The sequence below is a fragment of the Heloderma suspectum genome, chromosome 1 (genome assembly GCF_057233095.1).
Source record: "Heloderma suspectum isolate Gila_16-S chromosome 1, 16-S_ref, whole genome shotgun sequence".
Lineage (NCBI taxonomy): Eukaryota > Metazoa > Chordata > Lepidosauria > Squamata > Helodermatidae > Heloderma > Heloderma suspectum.
In genome coordinates this window covers 66,709,664-66,733,517 of record NC_139458.1, presented here as the reverse complement: position 1 = coordinate 66,733,517, position 23,854 = coordinate 66,709,664, and the positions used below count along the sequence as shown (strand labels likewise).

General features: G+C 41.0%; 1 protein-coding gene across 9 annotated transcripts in view; it reads left to right on the top strand.

The window, feature by feature from the left end:
• The window catches only part of AVEN (apoptosis and caspase activation inhibitor), a 184,285-nt gene that overhangs the window by 93,599 nt on the left and 66,832 nt on the right, over positions 1–23,854 (top strand). The window contains exon 4 of one of the 9 annotated variants that reach the window (XM_084844871.1): positions 20,161–20,212. The exons of the other annotated variants lie outside the window; for them this stretch is intronic. The gene's annotated coding sequence lies outside the window, so the exon portion shown is untranslated. The remainder of the gene's footprint in view (positions 1–20,160; positions 20,213–23,854) is intronic. 9 annotated transcript variants of the gene reach the window in all.

The window sequence follows — 23,854 nt, the reverse complement described above, 5'->3', positions numbered from 1 at the left end:
TAATGCTGTGTGGCTAATGCTCTTTTGAGGTTAACGTGTTGTTTCCGGACTTTTAGCTTTGCTGTTTTAAATCTGTATTTTAAACTCCTGCACTGCTGCTAGGTTTTATTGTGGTTGCATTGTTATATTGTGGTTTTAATGTTCTATATATTTTACATTGTTTTATTGTGTGCTGTTTAGTTTTAATTTTTGTGAACCGCCCAGAGATCTTCGGCTATTGGGTGGTATAGAAAATAAATAAATAAATAAATAAATAAATAGTTTAATTTAAGCAGGAAATAGGATATATGTACATAGGGATAGCACTTCAAAGTTAGGTTTAAATACCCTGTTACCAGATTAGTTACATCACTAAATTATTTGTTCTATTAACATATCTGAATTAAAAAATAATAATTTTATGAGAGTTTATTTTACTGGGGGCAGTATCCATTGCGATACTACCACTAACATAAATTATGTTGCCCTAGCATAAGTGACTTCTAGCGTAATCCCAATAGCATTTGCTAATGGGACCCTTCCACCTAGCAAATGCTATTGGCATTGCGCTCGAGGTTGCTTACACTAGCATAATGTAATTTATGTTATGAGTAGTGTCGCATACTGCATTAGATACTCTCACATGTACTGTGAGTGGGAAATACTGTCTTGGAACCTAATTAACGCTCCAGTGGGATTGTCCCTTCAACAGAGTTCCACTCACAGGGTGCTTCTGTCTGTGGGAGAGGGGGAAAGGCATTTTTTGCTGATTCCCCCTTCATCCCCTTATGCCCCTGAAAATCTCTTTCAGATGGCTTGGGGACCTGCTGGAATAGTGTGAGGATGGTGCTGGGAGATACTGAGGGGCTGGGGAACTGGTGACAATTGCCTTCCCAATTTTCATCCTCCACCAGAAGCCTCTGCTGAGCTCTTCATTTGCAGAGTATTAGGGTCCAAACCATTGGTAGAAAATCATTGCTTGGAAAGAAAGCAATCAGTATCAATAGTATCACTAATAACAAAAATCAGTATCAGTGATGTGTCCAAAACTCTGGGACAAAATTATGCTGCTTTACTTATAAATACCACTCTCCTACTTCTATTCCCTAACCAGCTTATCCTCCTTTTGCTTGGTTGGTTCATCCACATAATTATTGATGGCTGTTGATCTAAACCTATCCTCCATGCATCTTTTTGCGTGATTTATTTTAAGAGCCATACGGTCAAAGGCTCTTGAAATAAATCAGAGTACACAATATAGTTTTTGTGTACGTGAGGCTGGGCTGGCTTGTGTACAATTATGAAAACAAACACTTCTGCAGACCATGTGATTCTGGCGAACACAGGATATGACTGGGATCACTACTATGATTTTTGTGTATGCTGGATGGAGGCTCTGAAATAATGGAAAATTCTGATGTCCATGTCACACATGTGTTTACAGACAGTTTGCATACTCATAGAATAAAATGTAAGTGTGTGTGTGTGTTGTGTGTGTGTATGCATGCATGCATGCACACATGTAAATCTTGGGGAAATCATGTGGAACTCTTTGTTAAGACTTGAAAATCTGACACTTCAGAACTGATGATGTTTCCTAGCTATGAACATTCTTGTAATTGTTGGCTTAAGGGTAGAATTGAGGGCGCTGTTAGGGTGACTTGAACCTGAATTTGGCCTAAGATGAACATCTGCATTTTCTGATGCTGAACTATGCCTTTGGCTTAGCTTTCTTCCTCCTCTGATTAGTTGGAATGGGTTATAACATAGTTTTAACTGCAAAAATAGCTTCCTAGATCCCATTCTCATTTAGGGTTAAACTACACACTGTGTTAAATACACAACATGCAGCTGATCCTTGCTCTTCTATTTACTTCTGTGAAAGCATGTGGGGCCTTGATCTCAATTGGGACCATGGCATGTGGGTAGGGGAGGTTTAAACCTTCCTACCCAGCTGCTTTTTGTCTTTAATCCCCCTGCATGGGGGCTAAAAAAAAATTAAAGAAAAAATATGACTGGGTGGGAAGGTTTAAACCTCCCCTTCCCGTGTGTGAGGTTCCCCATCTGGAATGGGGCTCTGCATCCTTACACAGAAGTAAATAAAAGAGTGAGGATCAGTTGCATGCTGTATATTTAATGTAGCGTGTAGTTTAGCCCTTTGTCTAAGCTGGCAGAAAATCCTGCTCCTGCCATGGAAAAGTCCACCTTGCACTGAGGTGTCTGTTTTGCAAATTAACTTGCAGAATGTGCTGGTGACCCAGTCTTAAAGAGACAAATGTCTCTGGCAGTAGGAAACTGATTTTGTGGGATTTTTTAAAATGAATAATGTAATAAAGTAAATCTAAAAGATTTGGCTTGTGAGGGATCATTGGTAGGGAGAGTGACAATTAAAAAAGTGGTGGGAGGGGAGAATGCAGAATGGCCTTATAGGGTTTGTCTTTTTCCAGTGTTCCTTGAAACACTATTAAGATTATAAACTACCAGTAAATGCTTTGTGTTTTACTGTGTTTATAACAGATGGTCTCTCTCTCTCTCTCTCTCTCTCTCTCTCTCTGTGTGCGTGTGTGTGTGTGTGTGCACGCATATATGATGTAAATGGATGCAGAGAGGGGTAAGTGGAATGTTTGTGATTTAAATTTGATGGGGCTCATTGCTTTCTGAAGAAAATGTTTCAGTTCTTTTGTCTTTGTGAATAGTTGCAGCTAAAACAAATAAAATAAACCTCTAACTTTTTTTTAGTCCTTATTCTGTGGGGCGGGGGGGGCAGTATTGCTTCTATACGACAATTATTCACTATTTCAATTGCAGTAGTTCTACTCTGTGAATTGAATATGTGATTATCGTTCAACTAAATTCAATCTGTCTTTAAAGCTGTAATTTTAACAGTCAGTTTAGTCTTCTGTACATTGTGTACAGATATTTGTGTCTAAGGGAAATCAGTAAATGTTTATAAAAACAGATGAAGCCTTCAGAGGTCAAGTGGTTTTTAAAATGAGATATTAAGGTAAGTTTATTGTAGTGTAATTGTTTTATGACAAAATCAGTCATTCTTAACATTATTTTTAGAACATAAGTCTGGATGGGAGAATCTGTTCCTCTTCTTTAAACCTGGAAGAATAATCCATGATGAAATGGAACAAGAACTTGGCTTCATAAAGTGGAAAGAACAATGAAGTGAAACAAAACAGACTGGAAGAGGCTGTAGCTGTAGATATTGCATTAAAAACGCAGTCACATTTTTACAGTAGAAGAGCTTAACATTTAGTAATGGATTCTCCCTGTAGTCATTTAGAAGGGTGGTGTCCCTTAATATGTTCAGTTTTTCTTGTAAACGTTCTTTGACTGTGCAGTTTGTCACTGTAACTAGCAAAATAGATCCCTTTTCAGCAAATATGCTAACTGCAGGCAACTTTAAATGGGTAGTTTGGGGAAGACTTTGCCTGGGCCTGTAGGAAAGGGTAAGCCAGCAATATTCTCAACAGTTCTTTCCTCAGCTGTGTAGTAGAGAGTTGGGGCTGGAAGCAGAATGGGGCCACGAAGTGAGATTCTACACTATACCAAATACATCCAGTTTGCTGTCTCATTTGGTGAAGGGCAGTTGACCAGGTAAGAAGAAGAGCATAAGTCTCTCACATGTTGCTTTTAACCTAGCTGGTGACATTTCCTATACAAAGATAAAGTGAGCAGTTTTAGAATGTGAAGAGGCACTAGCTTGGCCAGAAGTAGTACATGGGAGACACACACACCACTGTGCTGCAGAGGATTCTGAACGGTACTCTAACTTTTTATGCATCTTGCCTTCCTCTTCATGGCCAATCCTCATGAAGGGGTTGCACGGTTGATTAGTAACACTGATGAAGAGTACTGGAGGCAGCTGGAAAACCAGAATATATTTCTTTGGTGGCTTGGGGCTGAATTCCCCCTCCCCTCAACCCTAATTTAGAAATATCTTGTCATTTTCTCCCCAGTGCTATAATGTGTTCAAAAAAGTAGATTCACCAGATGGTCAATATTTAAGTAGGATCTCCTTCATCCACAACACTGTATCTGCCTAGAACACACAACACTAGTCTGCAGTGTCTCTTAATCCTGAACATTTTATCTTTTAAGCATTAATGGCTGTAGGCCCAGAATTTGGCACTGAGGGTTGGCTCTACCCATTCCTGCCTTCCAATGCTCTTTGGTAACTTCAAACTTCTCTCCGTTTTCTATCCCTTCCTCATCTTAAGCCCTCTTTGAGCGAACTTACACACTCAAGGCTTCTTTTGTGTCCTACCCTCTTCCGTCACCCAACCTTAGATTAAGAAGTTGCCAGAGCTCAGTAGTGGATCAGAATCATCTGAAGGTGCACTTGACAGTTCTTCTGCTGAAGCTAAGCATGTCTAGGTGTAAATTGCCCGAGAACCATATGCAATCCACTCGTTCCTCCTTGGGAGAAGAGTAAGATATAGACTGGATGTGATGGCAGTCTGTGGTTCAGATCTCATCTCTGCAAGTTGTCCTCTCTCAGCCTCTCACCTGCAATATCGGGTGGCAGTAATACTGATGTATGTATCAGGCTTGTTGTGTAAGCATTACAGTAAATATAATCTTTGTTAAAGAGCTTTGAATTCTATACAATTCTATATTGAAAAAGAAGAAATAAATAAGGTCCCAGACATCAGGTAACTAGGTTAGGAAGCATCATACATCCATATGATACTGGGCTGTGGACCAGAGGTCTGACTTGGTGTGAAGAAACTCTTTATATCGACCAGCAGGTTTCTATTCCTGTACCTTTCCAGGCTGAGCTGGCTCTGGCTCCCTTTCCCTTCACTTTCAGAACATAGTATGTGGGGAAGTTTGAATTACATGTGCACCTTCACACCATTTGCTGGTCACATGCAATGCACATGGTTCAATACAGTGAATACAGTCTGGTCAGATTAATGTTCTGCTTAAATACTTTTCTCCCCAGCAGTTTTCTCTTTCCTTCTCCTTTCTTAAAGAGAAATTGAGAAATGTGACTGGGATGAATGTGTGTCAGAGGAATAATAACTTGGGACATGTTCCTGTTGCATGTTCCTGTTACTTTTTTCCCAAGACCTGCCTGCCACCTGCCTAAAATATAAAACTGTTTTGAAACATGACTGTTTCTTACATATTTTCCTCAGTTCAGTCCATACTGTCCGAGATGCTCTTATGCTCAATAAATCATGCTAACACTGCCACAGAGTAGATATGATCCTTTGCTCTTCCTCCTGCAGGTGCAGTGGCAGAGGGAGTTTGCATAACTCACATTGTATTGGATGTGTAGGTAGTTGCTTCTTTTTCAGAAGGCAAGAGCAATGATGGCACAGATTTTTCAGCAGCTCAGACACCCTCCTCCTGCTCCTCATTCTGTTCTGTAGAGGCATTTACCAGCTTTGCCTAGCAGATTACATTCACTGTAAAGTCTGCTCCTTTGCATTTCTAGGATCAAGACCTTTAGGGTTACAAAGGTTATTGAGTTGTTGGTTATTAGGAAGTTCATTGATCCTATTGCCCACCAAGGCCCAACTACCCTTTTGGGCTCTAAATGGCATCCATTAAGACAACATAAAGATCTCAGACATTACAGTCTAGAATAGGACAGGTACTTCTATGTTCCATCTGTATTTTGGTGTTTGTATTACAATTTCTATCATTTGGATAGGTGCACCTGTTAGGATCACTCACCACCCTTTTCAGAGGAGTCATCCAAGATGCCTTATTCATATGCATCTGTGATACCTTCAGCCTCTTTGTTCACTGGAAGGCATTTGTCTTCCCAAGCAGATTAATACCTCAAGAAACAATCTTGACTGCCGATCAAAAACCAGGGCAGGATGCATTACACTATGCTAACATGCCTGGCTAGCTGCCACCATCATGAGTCTGTGTGTACAACCCAGGATGTGTACCCTCCAGCTATGGATTCTCTGTACCTTTTTCCCACTTCAGACTTATCAGTCCAAACTTCTCAAGATTTCTCCTGTAATACTGGCTTCACTACATTGGTAGCAGCGCCAGTGGAACCTACTTCCGGGACTGCCCTCCTAGCTTCAACCTCTGAAATTGCTGTTACCAGAGATGAACGAGGATCCCACTGCCAAATTTTTCAACTGAGCATGGTTTCCCACAAACCAAAGATGCATATAAACTGCCTTGATGTTGGCTGCCCATAAAGCCCTACTATTTTCCCCCTCTCTTCTGTAGGGCAAGTTTGTCTGCATAGCTACAGACAAAATGGCCACCATATTTTATATTAACAAACAGAATAATGTGACCCTTTGACACGTAACAATCACTCTCTATGAGATTCCTATCTTCCCTGCTGCCATACGTATCAGTGGTCTATACCAGTGGTCTCCGAACGTTTTTGATCTCTCACCCCTATCAATAAAATTTCTTTGAGCACCCCCCCCCAATATCTGTATATTTATTTATAAATAATATACACGTACGACTCTATTCAATTTTCCAGCAAACATTTCATCGGGACAGGAGTGATGGTTTCCTCAATCCTTGCTACCTCTCTTCCATTTCTGACCTTTACGGTTAACATTACATAGGCCTTTTTCCAACATTGATAGATGCCAGGTGCAGACATCTTTCTACGGAGGGGGTACGGATGTACACCCCTGGAGGACAATCATTCATTACCACATTAACAAACTAAATCTTAATGGCCTTGGGGATTCAGCTGTAGTAGTGTAGCAGCCATGTCGGGGGTCAGACTAAGTGGTCTCATGTTCTTGCTGAGCTAGCATAGTTTGGCAGGAACAGCAATGTAGAGACTTCCCCTGTCAGCAAGCCGAATTGCACAACACAGTCATGATTTTGCCTTTTTGCTTACTGCAAGACTGTATCCTTGTTCTCAAGATAGAATGTCCTATGGCCCATTTCCTGTACTATAAACAACTGTACCAACTGTAAAACCACAGGAGAGGGGGTGGGAGAAAGGGTCACTTGTGTGTCATCATCTCTATAAAAGTAATGTGTGGCTATGCCTCGGGGCTTCTAGCTCCTTGGAAGTGATTCCAGCCTTAAGCCCGCGCATTAAATAAAGAAGTACTCATTTTCCTTCACTCCGTGGTCTCTCTTACTCTGATTTCTGCTACGTAAATGGTGCCATGACTCGGATGTGGCAGGCTCTGAGACAGAGAGGTGGCAGTTGCCTGCTCTTTATCGCCGCACCGGGAGGGAGAGCTCGGTGCATGCCTCCCTTTCTTGGCGCCACCGACCTTTTTGTCGGGTGAACAGGAGAAGGCCTGCGCCTGGATCGCCCAAACGGCAGTGAGCAGCAAGAGAACCTTGGGAAGCGGAGGAAGGAACTTGAGCCCTGCCTGTATCGCAGCTGCAATTGAGTTGAAACCCACATTGGAAGCCTTCAGGAGAAACGCAAGTATATAGAGTAGAAAGTGGGCCCCGCCTTTAGGGAGAAAGGCCACTGGGCAGAAAAAAAGAGGGCCCCACCTTAAGAAAAAGGTCACTGTTGGTAGAACCTACTCCTTGCGGGTAGAAGGGGGGCCTGATCACACCCCCGAGCGGGTGCCAGTATTCAGCGCAGACAGGACTCAGCAGGAAGCTGAGGAAGCTGGGGAAGCCGTTTTTCCGCTCTAGTGAAAAGTGGGAAAAGTGGGTGGCAGGGACATATGAATGCAGTGGAGAGATTGATGATTGTGTGAGTGGCTACTGCGGTTTCTGACACATACCGTTGACCGTCCGGGTGCCCAGGCCAGTAGCAAAGTGTGTGGTGTGAAATTCCTTTTGTGTCGGCCAGTGAGACCCCTTACTCACTGACCAATCCCCTTTCCCTCCTTGTGTCTGTCTTTATCTTAGGAGAGAGGCTATGGGAGGTGGGGGAAGCAAGACTTGCACCCCCTTGAGATGTATGTTAAAAACAAAAAGAAAAAGATTTTTTTTAAAAGGATTCAGAATAGAGAGAGAGAATAGCAAAAAAGCTCAAGGAGAGAAAAAAAAGAACAAGATCTGAGGCTGTTAATCAGAGAAATGTTTCAAGACAGCCTGGCTTTTGACGAAGCGTGGGAGTGTGAGGCCGAAGAATTAACCGTTAGCCTAGTGCGCCGGGAGGGCAGCAAGAGAATTGCCCACAACGTTGTGAGTTGTGCAACATCATCACCTCGCCTAATTGAGATGAAATCCCTAAGAAATGGAAACTGAAAATGAAGACCCAGAAGATGAAGGCGCAAAATGAAATAAAGGTGAAGAATCAGCCCCCAGGGCACAGGCTAGACCCCTCTTCGAGTGGAAAGTGTGCCATAGGACGGTCCCAAGGCAGAATGAAGCGGAGAGACCATGATGAAAATCTCTGTCAAGGTAGCCGTGTTTAGCTTTGAACGGTCCTAGAATTTCATAGAGCCTGTAGACCATCAGCTATATGATTTCTGAAGAGCGTAACCATTAAGCTTTTGCCGTGGGATTCCCTGCAATGAAGAAATCTCACTGATTTGAGTGTCCAGTGTTAAACTGCCTGAGTGTGTGTGCTGAAGAGACCGAGAAACCAGATAGCATGTTCCTGGCCAAGCCAAAATTACGCTACTACCATGCTCCTGGAAGCTGCAATAAACTGTGTAAGCTGGGAGACCCAATCTGATTGAGAAGAAAAGAAGATATTGGAGTAACTGTCTTGAAAAACAGTGAAATCTGTACAACTTTAAATTAAGACTGTTTTCCTGTTTGAGACCCCAGCGAAGAAAGCTAACCTGAGTTATTTGTTGCCCGTGCCAAAGCAAAGATTTGGCTGCCCTGTACCTCATCATGTCCTGTTTTAAGCTTGGGATTTACAAATACAAACAAACTGGGAAGCTTGCCTTTGAAGTCCTGCAAATCACCCCACCGCCTCCCCGAAGAAGATTAATGGCTGCCTGAAAAAATTATATCATAAAATCTAAAGTGCTGCAAGGTGCCACTGAAGCCCCCAGAGCGTACTTGGAGCGTCTTTTAAATGCCTATCGCTAGTATGCCCCCCTTGACCTAGAGGCCCAAGAAAACGTAGATGAAGAAATGAAAAAGACCCGGCAGAGGCAGAAGATTCTTAAGAAAAAACCAGTGTGCCCAGTGCGGACAAGATGGACATTGGTTGTGTGAATGCCCAAATAAAATAAATCAAACACACGAAAGAGAAAACCAAAGGGGCCAGAACGGGCGAGGGAAGAGACAGCTTAGTTAGCAACCAAACTGGAAAGCAGGGGTCTATAAAAATGTATAAAGAAGCCCCCTTCATTAAAGTGGCTAAAGCCAAAAGTCTTAAATAAGACAAACCGGGCCCCCTTAATCTCAGCCCCAGGAAGCCCCTAGTCATTGCCACTGTGAGCGGCCATGACATTGACTTCATAATTGACACTGGAGCAGCATCAAGAGCAAGCAAACGTTAGCCTTAAACAAGAAGTCTAAACACTGGGCAAAGTTCTTCAAGCCCAGCATCGCTTTGTCTTAGAAAATAAGCCCCAATTCCCATTACAGAGATTCATCCTTTCCAACCAGGAGATAAAGTATGAGTTAAAGAGGGAAAAATGACCCTTTGACTCCCAGATAGAGAGGACCAAAAACTGTTATACTTTCCACCCCCACAGCTATAAAAGTAGCTAGAATTAAACCCTAGATACATTAGACATGAGTCAAGAGAGCAAAAGGAGAGGAATGGACTGTAAACAGACATCCTAAAAATCCTTTAAAAATCATTCTGAAAAGGCAGTAAGAAGACTCAGGCTAGACCTTACTGTGGGCACACCTGGAGACTGTCCACCCAGCGTACGGTCAGACCTGTACCTGGAGAATTGAAGAAGGGGACTAGACCCTGCTGCAGCTAGCCAGGTGAATAGCTGCCTGGCGTACGGTCAGATCCCAAAGAAGATCAAACATGCGTGTTGTAGTGTTAGTAGTGTTGTACTGTGTTTCCCTAATAAGATATAAAAAAGGGGGGCCTGCCCCTGGAGAAAGTAGTTTGTCCCAGCAATTTGCTGATAATTACTGGCTTCACTTAACTAACATCACTGGGATAAAGTATTTTTGTTTTCCAAAAGATACACCTGCAAACAGGCTTATTAGCACGTCTAATACCTGTCTGTAACCATCCTGAAAGAATTCAAAAGATACCATGTTAAGAGTTTATAGTGTAAGTTTAACTTACTCCCAAAATGCTGATTGGGGCATGGTTGCAAAGATCCTACCCCCTACAGAATTTACGCACCCCCATTGTTGCTGGAACAAATGCTACGTGTGTGCGAATGCCCAATTGTCAAAAATCTTCCGGAAAATGTAAAGCTATCCCTGGTCCCCCCCTTCCACTGTAATGAAATTCAAAATATATCTTTTAATGAGGCCCACATACTTTTGCCTCATGGATAGTTTTAGACATGTGGTTCCCGCACTTGGTCATTTATTCCTGCCAACTTGTCCGATAACCAACCATGTTGCCTCAGTCGCCTAGTGCCATTCCTTCCCCTGTGGCCTAAAAAAATCCGTCAACGGAAGCCTCGAGCACTGCAACTGAGTGAAGATTGTAATAGTCATGTGCAGCTATACTCTGACTCGGAAAAATTGGCCTTAGCGATGTCACTAGTTGGTGTTCCAGGTTTAGCCTTGGCTGATGGTCTGAAAATCAACCGGTTAGCGTGCAGCTTGGCCAAAAGTATAAATGCCACCTCACGAGCATTGTCATTATTAAATAAAGAAGTTGCGTGATCTAAGAGGTGCGGTTCTAGAAAATAGAGCTGGTATAGATTACCTCTTCCTTCTTCATCATTTGGGTTGTGAGACACACCCAAAGCTCTGTTGCTTTAACTTAACTGATAATGGCAATGCTGTAGATGAACAGATCAACAAACTGCACCAAATAGTCGCTGACATCAAAATAGAGCAACATAATTGGCTCGACTGGTTGACCTCTTGGCTTCCAGATCTCAGCTGGCTCAAAGCATTATTTGTTCTGATTTTACCAGTAGCAGTGGTAGGGGTACTGTTATGCCTCTGCATCCCCTGGTTTATGCGTTGCTTAAACAATCTGTTTATTGCCTCAGCCACAAAAACAGCTGCCCGCTATGCTTTAATAGCTCAACAAGATATTAAGTAAGAGAGTTGCCATAAAAATCCTGTGTTATGCCTTGCCAACTGAGATGTCTACTTGTGTGATGAAATGCTATAATTGTAATAAAATTATGCATTTAAGGGGGGAATGTAGCAGCCATGTCGGGGGTCAGACTAAGTGGTCTTATGTTCTTGCTGAGCTAGCATAGTTTGGCAGGAACAGCAATGTAGAGACTTCCCCGTCAGCAAGCCGAATTGCACAACACAGTCATGATTTTGCCTTTTTGCTTACTGCAAGACTGTATCCTTGTTCTCAAGATAGAATGTCCTATGGCCCATTTCCTGTACTATAAACAACTGTACCAACTGTAAAACCACAGGAGAGGGGGTGGGAGAAAGGGTCGCTTGTGTGTCATCATCTCTATAAAAGTAATGTGTGGCTATGCCTCGGGGCTTCTGGCTCTTTGGAAGTGATTCCAGCCTTAAGCCCGCGCATTAAATAAAGAAGTACTCATTTTCCTTCACTCCGTGGTCTCTCTGACTCTGATTTCTGCTACAGTAGGAGCTTCTGAAAAAGGGGGAAGATAAAATCAGCTTCTTATATTTTGTAAGATCATCTCATGTTTACCACAATTTTGTAGCATAAATATCGGAGCCCAGTAGTTGTTCAGGTTAGTGTTGCCAAAGTTTGAAATTGGGAGGTCCATAAAGATACACTTAAGAATCCCCCAATCTATACAAGCCAAGCACAAACTCCATGAAACTTTGGGAATGGCTCATAATTGAAACAGTGATGGTCCTACCTTGGAACCATCACTACTCACTACCACTTCTTTCTTTTCCATCTTCTAAAGCTTAACTGTTGATCACAAAAGGCCACCTAGAGCCATGCAGTTTTCAGCATGCATGACAACCTTATTTAAGCACTTGTGGGTAGAAGCTACACGTCCCAGGATCCCTTGCATCTGGGATGTTGCTATTTCAGTGTTATAGACAATGATGGAGGCTTCACAGGAGGGTCTCCTGAGAGGTTTGTTTGTTGTCATTGCCTGGTACATTTTGAGGGGAGAGAAGGGGCAAGGCTCAGGTGGTTGTGGGGGTTGGGGGACATGTTCAGGCTCTAACATGCTTCGAATGAAGTTTTCTGGAAATTGATGGGGTTCAAACTTCAGGATGGGCTTGGAAACAATATGAGTTGATGTTCTTGAGGTGCTTAAAAAATAATAATAACGTGTATTAGCGAAGTCCATTCTGAATTAAGTCCAGGGAAGTTCAATCATCACTAGCTGAGATTCTAGAAGTAACGTCACTATTAAACATTTCTAAAGATTAGTGGTTGGAATGTCAGTTCTTTAATGGATTTTAATAACAGGATTATGTTTTTGGCAGGATTACAACTATGCATATTCTTTGTCTTTTTCTCTATCTGACAGTTCTAGTTGCCATAACAACTTGATTGTACCCTAGTATTTCCTGCTTGTGGTGAAGGTTCTTTCAATACTGCTGTTATGAAATATAATTTTTAGGAATTTATCATTTATACCCATATCCCCAAATATCAAGGTGTACCATTCCTTCTCATGCTGAAATGAATGGCCCTGTGCTGACTGGTATGGCAGAGAAATGGGGCCACCCAGAGAGAATATAACAGTCTCTGCATAACAGGAGGATACCTTTTAGGCATACAGGAAAGGAAAACATTGTTTTCTTTTTTAAAGGAAAAAAAGGGAATCCCTCAGTGTGCCAAGTGGCTGTTAGGCTGCAGTTTAAGAGGCAAGTGGCTGTTTTCCTTCAGACTAGGGCCTAATGGGGTGGTGGCAGCATACATCCCCAATTCTACTTCCCTCCCCTGGATCTTTTAAACTGTCAGGGGGATCTGCCCCTTCTCAGTTTAAAAAGTGTTTGGATTATGCTTTATAATGATGATTTACCCAGCTTTTCTTTTTGTGTAAATAAATACCCAAGTGGCTCACATAAAATAAAAATAATACAATACAAAATAAAAATAAAAATTGAACTAGAACTAAAATAATAAAATTCCAGGACTAAAGCAACATAACTTTAAAAGACGCCTTCAGATCCAAATTAACCCTTCCTCGGGACAGTTTAACCTACAAAAGGAGCAGACCAACAGCTTAAAAGACTCTGTAGGAGGGAAATCTGGGTCAGGGATACACACTATTAGGAATGCATACCCCTACTCCTTTTTTGCCCTGGACCCTCCGTAATCCATGTGCTATGACGGAGGACTCAGGGATACCTATTTCAGCCCTAAACCTGAGCACTGCAGCATTATTGTGCTATAGAACAGGAAAAAGGGAAACTTCCCCATAGTTTACCCCTGCAGCTCCCAACTTGTCATATAGATATAAGATTTTATGTTGTATCCAATGGTTCCATTCTGCTAATGTAAAGCTTATACCACTTGTGGAAGCACATTTTTATCCTTGTGCAAGTTTCAGATTAGTACTTTGATTTCACTTGTGCAAGCTGTAGCACCAGTGCTTTTATTTAAAATATTTCTAGGCTGCCTTTCAGGGCAGAAGCCCTCCCAAGGCGGCTTACAGCATTAAAATTCATACAATAAAAGACTGATACACTAAAAAGGCAGGCAAGCATTCATAAAACAACAGACACCAGCAGTAAAACATTACTAGAAACCTACAGCATAATTGCAGCTACAGAGCAGAACAGTCCAATAAAACATAAAGGGAAGGCCAGAGTAAACAAGTAGGTCTTCAGGGTCTTCCTGAAAGCCTGCAAGAATGGGGCCTGATGGACCCCCGATGGCAACCAGTTGCAGAGGTGTGGACTACTGCAGAAAAGGCCCTCTCTTGAGTCTGTGCACACCTAACTGCCCTCAAAGATGGGCAAGCAAGAAGGGTCTTTCACAACTCATTACTACTTCATTACATTATGTTTTGCTTGCACTGGTTGTTCTACTAGTGCTAGCATAATTGCCAGCAGAACATGAAACCAGAGGAATGCCACCTCTTGTACTTTTGCCAGTAGCATTACATTGGATACAATCCACTATTTAAAGCTAAGCATTTTGAAGGGGAAAAAAATAACCTTTTCCTAGTCATTACAATTTTATTTTATTTGTCAGTTTTGTATCCTGCCTTTTCCCCAAGGAGCACAGAGGTACCCTGCGGCGAACAGGGTATTTATCCCATTTTATCCCCTCAACAACCCTACTAGGTAGGTTAGGTTGAAACATACTGACAGGCCCAAGGTCATGTAGTGGATTTCATGGTTGAATGGGGATTTGAATCTACGTCTGCATGATTCGTCCAGCATTCTGTCTTATACAGCAAGGGTGGACAGATATCAGCTTGCAGGATCTATTTTGTTTTTTACTAGAACGGTCAGGTTTACCAACCAGAGTCAGACACAAAATTGTGTCTCAAGAGCAGAATCAGTTATCTGCTGCACCCCATAAACCATATACTGGCATAGATCAGGGATTCTAACACATCATTCTGAAATTGCCCAACAGCGCTGAATAAAGACTTGATCAAAAGCAGCCAATTAGTACAGCTATTTTACAGATGAAGAACACTAAGGCTGAGAGACAATCAGTTAGGGTAAGACCAGCTATGGCAGAGACTTACCATAGCTCCTTTGCTCCTATCAGTCAGAAATCCTTTGAGATCTACTGCAAACCACCCAGTGATGTGCCCCTAGATTGTGATCTACATTCTGTCCTCCCTTGCTATATAGCACACTGGTTCATTCTCTTTTTAAATAGCATACTGAATAAAGATAAATTCCAGGGAGAGTAGCTGTGTTGGTCTGTTGATGCAAAAACCAAGTGTCTTGTGGCATCTTGAAGATTGATAAACTTAACTATGGCATAATGTTTTATGTATTTAATGAGCTTCCGCCGTGCATTAAAAACGTGGTTGTTTAGGCAGGCATTTGGGGTGAGTTAGGTTATTTTAGAAAATGTTTTTATTGTAGAATTTTATTGTTTTAGACTGTTTTGTTGTATGCTTTGTACATCACCCAGAGTGGTTGGGTGGCTGGCCAGATGGGTGATTAATAAATTTAATAAATGAATGAATGAATGACTGAATGTACAAGAATCCATTTGTATCTGAAGAGGTGGACTCTAGTCCACAGACGTTTATGCCATAATAATTTGTCTTTAAGGTGCCACAAGGCATAGTTGTTTCTGAATAAAAATAAAGTGGTATTAGTCCCGTCCCCCCCAAGTTCTAGGATCAAAGGGTGACCCTTATCAAGAAACATGGTGAAGCAGTCACTTTGGCAGATAGAAGGAAGAGTGCTATTTTCCTGCCTTCATTCGTCATGTGTGTCATTTAAAAAATGTATAGGTGCAGGTGTAATTTTGTCTTGGGGCGCAAACATGTCTTAAAGCCTGTACTGGTTAAAACTAAATATTTTAACCAGTTCATACCAGGTCAGACTATTCATCCGTCCCTTCTGAGATACCTCTCCTGAATGGCAGTGGCTCTCTTAGGTCTTTCACATTACCTAGTCCTTTTTTCAAACTGGAGATGCCACTGATTGAATCTAGGACATTCTGCATGCAAAATATATGCTCCTCCACTGAGCTATGGTCTCTTCCCTAAACGATGAGGCCTGAGAAATTTCAGAAATCTCACTCAGTCTGAGTAACTGTAATATAACTGCTTGATACTATTATAGATTTATTAGTGCAATTATAAATTCTCTGGGGTCCCTTCTGCTGAAGAAGGAGTAAAGGACATAATGTTTAATGCTGAAACAGTTTAAATTTTAAAAAATGGAAAAGAAATTAAAATGCAGAAAGAGTATTTATTTAAAGGTTTACACAAAAACTCTTAGTAAAATTTTAGTGCCTATCACATTACTGAATTTAATCTATATTGTCTTTGAAGAACAAATACAGTTTTATATTAAATTTTTTTGACCTGGAGCATTTAGATTCTGATTATGGATTTATATGGAAGTGGCAGTGCAGAATTTAAAACTGCATAATGTTATGTGTTTTAAAAATTACCCATTTAGTGGCAATTTAATGTCCAATCACAAATCCAAAAGGCTTGATCTGAATTTCCATTGTGAACAAAGGAAAAGTAATGTTAATCTTTTGTTGCTCTTTAAATAATGAAATACAGTTTTAATTAGTGGAAGAATGGTATTCATAGTTAATATAATTCTTGCCTTTAGAATGAGAAGATTATAATAGAATGGTACAGAACAGTAATCTTTAAAGGTATTTATCATCCATTTCAAAATGAAATGTGTTCGTTCAAGTGCATTACAAAGTCCTGCTTCTAGAGAGTGCTACAAATTATGCTGTCACAATTTTTCTAATTTCCCTAACCTTCTGTTGCTACTTGACTTCCATATGGCATATTCAGTGTTTAACTTCTACTCATGAGGACAAGTTCCCGTTACATGTATCAGAAATGGATATAGAGATACATCCTCACGTGGTGTAAGGACTTAGACTGCTCAACTGACTACACAGGGTTCCTTCCTTTATGGAAGAGCAAACACACAGACAGGTATATAGATATTATAAAGGCAAAATGTCAGCTTTATTCAGAAAGTCACATTTAAAAGAAATATAGCGTATACTTTTCATTGTTTCAGCCACCAACTTATATCCTGATTTGAAGTACCCTAATCACCGGTTACATATTAAAATTTTGCATTTGGGTTTTCAGGAGGCAATAGAGACCAATGATTAGCAAATACTCTTGGTTATTAAACTCTTAAACAGGAAACATACACATCCCATGTTACCAGATAATCTTTAAATTAACAGTTGAGAAACTTCTTTCCTGAAAATCCTAATTAATCCTGTCAGCATCAACATGTACATTCAGTGGTTTCTCAGCCAGTAGTTTCATCACCTTATAACAAAGACAATGTATTTTAACAAACTATGTCTCCAACTTAAAGCAAACTTTAACAGACAGTAGACCTTATGTGCAGGTTCCCGTAAGCCTCTCACCAAACTAGACTGGCAATGTCAGACTCTAGGTCAGACTGAAATCAGGAAGTCAGAGGGCTTTAATATAAAATGCAGGTGTGAAATGTAACAAAACGTTGCAGTGGATCCTCATCTGCTAACTGGCGTTCTCCTGTTCAGGGTTCCACCCAGTTATGCCTCCAAGATACTAGAAACTATAAGAAGTGCAGTCAACTCCCCCAACCTGGTTTTCTGTTTTTGTTTCCCATCTGAGATTTGGTATTCTGTTGCAACTAAGCATGTTTGGTCCTCATTGGGCTTCGTTTTGGATTATTTGCTACTTTAGGTGTTCTTTTTTCTTTTCTTTTTTTGAAAGATTCATTGTACTTCTGCAAACCCTGCAGTATGCAGGGTTCCCCCAAGCATAATGATACTTGGGCTCCAATTGTGTTGGCACTTGCTATTTGAGTTCTTTCTTAGAGGGAGTCATGAGTATTTATTTACTTAAAACATTTTTAGGCTGCCTTTTAGGACCAATTCTGCACAATGATGATATGAGCATATGTCAAAGGGATATAAATCTAGATCTGTACTCCACAATGTGTTTTGTCATAAAACACTTGATTTATAGCTGGACCTTCCCTCTTCCCTAGCTTCCTAGTCTGACTTGGCCTGGATACATGTTTTAACAGCTCCCCTGCTTTATCAGCAACTCTAGTCTAGGACTCTCACCTTCTTCCTACCCTGCTGGACAGTTCCAATGCCAGCTTTGGATTCTGCACCACAAAATTTGCTCCAATTTTGTTGCAAGATTTTGGGACTAAACCTCTAGACTGGTGAATCTGAAATCTGAGCCGTGGAATGGTTCTCTCTCAGACAGTGAATGTGCTGTCATTCATAGCTTGGTAATCCCAAAGATTCATTATTTTAATGCACTATATGTGGAGCTGTCCCTGAAAACTAATGGGAAATTGCAGCTGCTATAGCACACTGTTGCCCACTTAGTTTCAGGAGTGGTTCACCAGGAACACAAAATGCCTGTACTATGTTATTTGCAATGGCCTGCTTGTTAGATTCTAGACATAATATGAGGTGTTGTGGCCCATTATATAAGGGAGTGCTTTTTCCCATTTGAATGTGAAGAAACATACATGCCCTCACACTGAGGCCATTTATGGTAGATACCTTGCTTGGGCTTCATATGGCCAGGATGCAATATCTGCTAGGAATGTAGATCAGGGCCTCTCTGTAGTGGCACCACACTTGTAGAATAGTTTCCTCCAAAACTGAACTTTACAATTACTTAGGATGTACATAAATGTACATATTCATACATTAAGAAGCAAAAGAGAAGAGAGCCACACCCCAAAATTGAAAGGGGGAGAAAAAAAGACCAAAGTATGGAACACCCTCCCCCCCATACTTTTAATAGTCAGTATATATACAGTTTGAACAATATTGCTTTCTTCAGGGAAACTGTTGATAAGAACAAGTTGTATTCTCAGCTTGCTCATCATGGGATTCCCCTCCTTTTGCACTGTCCCCTTGTTGAACAGCATGTATATACTGACTGTATGGTGGCACTGAAGAAAAATGCCCCTGCCAACTGTAGACATTCAAAATGCAATCTGGTTAAGGTGTACATGTGAACATGTATTTATATTCACTGGGTACAGGAATACCCTTGCACTGGTGAGTACATTTTTAAAATCTGGCAAGAGCTTCATCCTCTCTTGAGCCAGAAGAAAGGTAGGAGCTCCCCGAGAGACTCTGAAAGTACCTGAAGGATCATCTCCTTCCATATATACCTGCCCAGACCCTAAGATCATCCTCAGAGGCACTTCTCTGCGTTCCCCCACAGAATGAGGTGAGGTGGGTGGCTACTAAGGAGAGGACCTTTTCAGTGGTGGCACCCTGGTTCTGAAATGACTTTCCTAGAGAGGCTTGTCTGGCTCGTCTGTTGTGGTCTTTTGGGTGTCAGCTGATGACCTTTTTATTTTCCCAGGCTTTTTAGCCCTTCAGTTTTAAAAACTGTTAGAGCCTTTTTAGATCTTTGTATTATTAGGGGGAGATCGCACACAGGTGTGTATATCTGTAGATATGTATTATCACTATTTGAATGCATGTTACTTTGAATGCATGGTGGTGGGCAGGTAGCATACACCTTTCTGAAGACATGCATAGTCCCCAAAACCTTTTAATATAGGCAGGCATTTATGGATTGAGCATTTATATCAGATGTAGATTGCTTTTTATTTTTCTCAGGCTTTTAGTTGAAGGTATTACATTTATAACCCTGGAACTCACACCGTTTGGAATTGTGACTGGCCCGCTCACTTTCTACATTCAGGAAGGGGGTCAAGACACATCTGTTTAACTTAGCTTTTTAAATTGTTATGGTTTTTAATGTTGTTTTCAACAATTTATGACTTTTTTATGTGAAGGTGTCTTTTATCTTTTGAATTTTGTAAACTGCCTTGGTTGGCCTCAGAAAGGCCGTGTTGAAGTACAGTCACTCAATCAATCAATCATCACATTATGTAGACTTATGTTAAGTGTCTACTATCTGGTGCACTTTGAGCTTTCTATTAGAAGGCAAAGGTAAGTATAAATCTTAAAATAAAATATCTCTCCAGCAATGAAAAATTGTTGTTAATCTAAATCTTTTCTGCTTAAGAAAGCAGAAGAGCTTTTTGTTTTGCTAATTAAAAGTGACATCGATCTACTACCATTTTAAGAGAAGCTCTTATCTGTATAAACACCTTGTTGTATAATCTTTTTTGAAGGTAGTCCAAGTGAAGGCAGCCTGCTAGAACAAAGTTTCTTGCACAGAACCATAGAAGAATCTCCTCTGCTGGTTTGCTCCTAACAATGGTAAAATGTTGGCTTAGATGTATAAATAGGACTGAAAACATTGGAAAGCATTTTCTGGTAATGTAGATCTGCCCACTTGCTTTCAAATATGTACTTTTAATAATTCCAAAGGCCAAACTGACAAAAACAGCTCGTCCGTGAAGATTCAAATAGAACAGTGAATGTGTTGAACAACACTTAAGAGCATTATAGAAAAACTTGGTAGTTTGAAATGGACTATTCCAAATATTTGGCGAGATTTAGCATACTGTTTAGTAGAAGCACAGTATTTTGAAGGACATTGAAGAATCATTAATTTGACGGTCTTTTATTTTTTTATTTTTTTAAAGGAGCTTTCAAATGACAACGAATCAGCCTTCTTGGCAGTAAAGAGCAGTTCAGGTATAATGTGTGTTTTGTGTTGGTGATATTTTCCCTTGCACAGTTTCCCAAAGCATAACCATGTACTGGAATGAAATGGTTCTTTTTTTGTAATCAACAGAAGTTCCTGAAAGGAAAGTAACTAGAGTGAATGTAAAGAGGAAAAATACTTCTTGGGGCTTATATTGATGTATTTATTTTCAAGCACTTTTGAATTGCTTTATTAGAAAACATTTGTTTATATGGGCTTTTATAACTCTTCTGAAGAAACCCATCTACTCTTTTTGAAAATGTTTAGGGGATACTGCTAAGATTATCATATTAAACCTATAACAGGTTTGAAAAGAGGATTTTAATTCTTATGTTAACTAGAAATTATTAGTGTTTGTTGTCAAAAATACTTGGCTAAACCAAATATGGAGAAGCCAATAATGGCTAAGGTGTACACAATCTGAATTGCACTCAGGAAAAAGGCCTGAAACGTTAGTCTAGACACATTGAAATGGTAACTTTTAGGAGAGGTTATTGAGGTTGTATTCATCTCTATTTCAGCAGAACCTTTCTACTTGGTTAAGCATGTGATCCCTTCTTTCCAGGTTGTGGGTGGGTAGATACCTAAAATCAAACCATCAGATATTTTAGAACCTTTAGCTACATTCAGACGTCACTTTAAGGTATGGGGGCTTAATAAGCTACTCAAAGTAGCTTATTTTTGAAGTAGACCACTATGCCCCACCACACAACCATGCTAATAAGCTACTGGGCATAGTTTATTAAGATGCTGTGCCTAATCTGACACCTCCCCCCTCCCATTGTCCCGCTGCAGTCCTCCCGCCCAGGCAGTGGTGCTGTTTCACCCATTCATTACATTGTAGCAGGGGTTACAAGGAGAGAAATCATGGGGTGCTCCAAAAAGGGGGTGGCACAAATAAACCTTTGGAAGTCTGCAGGATTGGGACCAAACTTCACACACAGCCTCCCCTAGTCAGAAGGCACCCGATGCACCATCAAAACCCTGAGCAATTATCCCAGAGGTGGGAAAATCCCGGGTGCACCAAAAACGGGGTGGCATAAATAAACCTTGGGGGTTTGCAGAATCGGGGGAAAAGTTCATAGGCAGGCTCCCCTCGTCAGGAAGCACCCAACGCACCTGCAAAACCCTCAGTTGTGCATTTCCCCCATAGACGCCTTTAGTGTTCTCAAAATAGCTAAAGCTCTATAGCACTAAAATGGAATTGCACATCCCCCTGACTTTGCAGGCAGAGCCGCATCTGTTCTCAATATCGCTAAAGCGCTCTATAGCTGTATTGAAGTTGAACATTTAAAGGGTGAACGCAGTACCACCTATGGTTTTAAATGCACAACTGCAATATAGCGACAATGAATTAGCACTACTGCGGTACGGGGGACAGCTGAAACCGGCTACTCCTGTATTATCTATGGGTTTGAAGGCAAAAATCCCAGGTGCCAAAAAGGGGGTAGTGTCTGTAAACCCTTGAAACTTTGCAGGATTGGGACAAACGTTGACACACAGCTTCCCCACACTGCAGCAGAGCGGTACTGCCCAACTCCTTGGCAGTTTGCTGGAATGGGGTGAAATTACACAGGTGGGGTGACCTTAGGGGGAGCCTCCAGAAGCTTGACTGGATAACTGTGCAATTTTGCTTCTTCAGGGAAAAGTGCACAGAAAAGGAAAAAGGGGGTGGGAGCTATAACTCCTTGACGGTTAGATGGAGGCGAACTTGCACAGGTGGGGACCCCTCATGGGGAGCCTCCAAATGCTGTCCCATATAACAGCGCAATTTTCCTTTTTCATGGAAGAGGGAGCATGTTTTCCCCTATTCCCAATTTTCTCCTATTCTGCAGTTGCCTCTGTTCCTCCTTATTTTTTTTATTTTTCCTTTGCACTTTTGCAGATTTCTGAATTTGCTCATTTTCAGAGTTCTGAACAGCGATCTTTTCCTCTTTTTTGTTTTACACAAATGTGCATTCTCACAGTGACATCAGGGAAGTCTGTGATTGTGTAATTTCGCTGTAGTGAGGTCGCGCAATCTGGGAAGGCTGGCCAGAAAAGGAAAAGGGGGCTTGGAGCTCTAGCTCCTTGACAGTTTGCTGGAATAGTGCAAAATTGCACAGGTGGGTTGCCCTCTTGGGGAGCCTTCAGATGCTGTAGTGGATAATTGCACAATGTTGCTTCTTCATGAAAAAGTGACCAGAGAAGGAAAAAGGGGGGGGGGAGGTATAACTCCCTGACAGTGGGAATGGGGCGAAATTGCATAGGTGGGGTGCCCCCATGGGGAGTGTCTATATGCTGTAGTGGATAATTGCAGAACTGTGTTTCTTCATGGAAAAGGGAGCCGTTATTTCCCTATTCCCCTATTTTCTTGTATTTCCCAAGTTACACAATTTCAAAGTAGCTATCAGGGAAGCCTGTCATTGTACTAGTGGAAAGCTGCCATTTTGTAACTGTAGTACGATATCAGGGAGGCTGTGCTTGTTTGGATGTGATTGCTTGTCAGATCTCAGAAAACGGGGTCTGCAGGCTTGAGCAGAGCAGAGCCGCAGCAGTTTTGGCTACTCTTGCCAGCCAACTCTGTAGGCGATCGGAATACGCCACAGTGAGTGCCAGATGACACAACAACCCACAGTGGGTTAAATAACCCTTACTGCAAACCGTGCATTATCAAAGTATGTTATTTCAGCCAAATAAGCCATCGTATATTAAAAAATTCTCGACAGATGATGCAATAACCAATGATGGGTTAAATAAGCCATTGTGGCTGATTTAACCCATCGTGGGTTATCATGACATCTGAACCCAGTTATAGAGTGTCAGGAAGAATACAGGCTCTTAAACACATGGTAGTGTATATGAGAAACAGAATACAGTTATGCTTTATTTCGTGTAAAAGACTCTGTTATGTTCATTTAATATTTTTCTGGCCTCTGCTGGAATTATACATGAGTAATGAGTACAAATGATGGAAATAATATGAATATTCATTTGACATTCTTAACTGATTCACTCATATTTGAGCTAAGTTAAGTACCAAAAGTGTTGATTAAGCTACCATTTTTATAGGTAAATAAGGGGATGGTTATTGACTGTGGGATGTATTATTTCATAGTTAGTACGTTTTAATACTGAGTGTGGCTTTGGGAATAAAGGAAGCACTTTGACACGTTTAGTCACATTTAGGATCTCACTAAGCCTTGTAACTGGATAATATTATTTTACAATTCCTTTGCCCTCCTCTGCAAGATAGTACCTCATTCTTTAAACATTTTTGTAGCTATTGTATTCTCCTTAGTTATTGTATTCATTGCAAATTTCTTGACAATGAAGTTCTGTAGTATTAAATGGAGTGTCATTCTTATTGCACTTACTTAGCTCTGTATGGCTTAGCTTTCTCAAAAATCACCATGATCCTATTTGGGAAGAGAAAGCTGAACCTAAGAATACCCTTTTTGTATCAGGCTGCTTATCCCTTAAAACCTATTCTGGCAGTGGCCAATTCCTTTTGATAAGGTGGTTATGGGAATGTGGATTTATTATGCAGAACAACTCTTCAGTTAATAGCTGTGTTGACCAAAATAAAACATGCAAAAGAAAAATTCCATGATCCATATCACTGTAATAACTTTTGCAGGCTAATTCCAAGG